This window comes from Limulus polyphemus, unplaced genomic scaffold, assembly GCF_000517525.1.
Source record: "Limulus polyphemus unplaced genomic scaffold, Limulus_polyphemus-2.1.2 Scaffold1245, whole genome shotgun sequence".
Lineage (NCBI taxonomy): Eukaryota > Metazoa > Arthropoda > Merostomata > Xiphosura > Limulidae > Limulus > Limulus polyphemus.
The window spans coordinates 86616-88252 of NW_013666855.1; positions in this window are offsets into that span (position 1 = coordinate 86616).

Sequence of the window (1637 nt, forward strand, 5' to 3'; positions counted from 1 at the left end):
AGCTTTGTGCATAATTAAAAACCCAAAAAACCATATGTTCACAAAATGATCTTGTTTAGTGAAAATAAAGAACCTTTTACGAAATTCCTATCTCTATTATTGTGTGCCACCTTTAATTAACTCTGGTGAAAAATACAAAGTGTTTTCATTGTTTTAAACTTGGACAAAATATCTAAAAATATATTACTTGTTATATTGAGAATGTTAAGTCTTTATTGATTAAGTTATTAAAAAAAACTCAAATATATACAAATAAAAACGTTTAGGATCATATAAAACTATGCGTAATTTTATATAGTCAATTCTTAAGACATTAATATTGAACTAAGTGTTTCGAATGGTTAGCGTATCCAGACTATGAATCCAAAGGTTAATAGTCTGTTTGTTTGTTGACAAGCTCAAGACTTTTAAATTGGCTATCTTATACTTTGCCCACCGCGGATATCGAAATGCGATTTTTTATCGTGATAAGCCCTCAGTCTTTCCGTTGAGTCAACTGGGGGCTGGCGGTCTCGAGTAAAGATCAAATTCTACTTTTCGATCAGACAAGAGAAGTCTACAAGTTGACGGTGGGTGCTCTAGTCTAGAAATTCAAAATGAGGAAAGGCTATGGGGAGATGGCCCTTATGTAACTTTTTGTAACAATTATAAAGCAAATAGTATATTAAAATAGTGATACAAATAATTCTCAAACATTTAAAACTAACGAAACTTTTATATTTTTATCATATAATTCTATGTATAATCTGTAAGAGTCCTCCAGTGGGACAGCGGTAAGTCTTCGTATTTACAACACTAAAATCAGCGGTTCGATTCACCTCAGTAGATACAGCAGATAGCTCGATGTGGCTTTGCTATAACAAAACACAATTAATCTGTAAAAACTGTTCGGGTATACCTATCTATGCTTATTTTGTTTACAAAATACTGAAAATGATTTTTTTTCCAAGTCACCTCACACGCCTACTACACGCAAATATTTCTCTGAATGACTGTCATATTTTCTCATATAAATGTATTTTACACCTCTCACACACTAATTATTATCAGTACAGATAAGTACGTCAGTAATCCACGCCCAAACCTGCGTAGTAATTGGTACCTTACGTATAATACAATTAACGCAACAGAAGCTCTTTATAAGTGTTAACAATATTACACTCAGTTTTGAAGAAAAAATAAGAACTTTATTCCTTAAGTAGTTTTCAGCTCAAAGTGATTTTGAAAGATTGTTAAACTTGACATACAACTTTCAAAGAAAATAGAGATCACGAAACTTGAACATTGAAACGTATTTTCAAAAATCAAGAATGCGGATAAATACATTGATATTCACATACTTAATCAGATTTTAACATATACACCTGGAAAAAAGTTAAGCACCCCCCGTGTTTTTTTCAAGTGATTCAGATTCGACGTTCTTGTGACTGATTATAAGTTACCATTCAATCTAAACGTGTTTATCAAATGAAATTATGCATTATTGGGCACAAGAAAACAAGATTATCACCGTAAAATAACAATTTTTAATTTACATATCATGACATCAAAATATGGACAGTTTTCACGCTTGAAATTATCTTTAATAAGTATTGTCAGTGAAAGCTCAAAAACGTTATTGAATTGTCAAATCACAT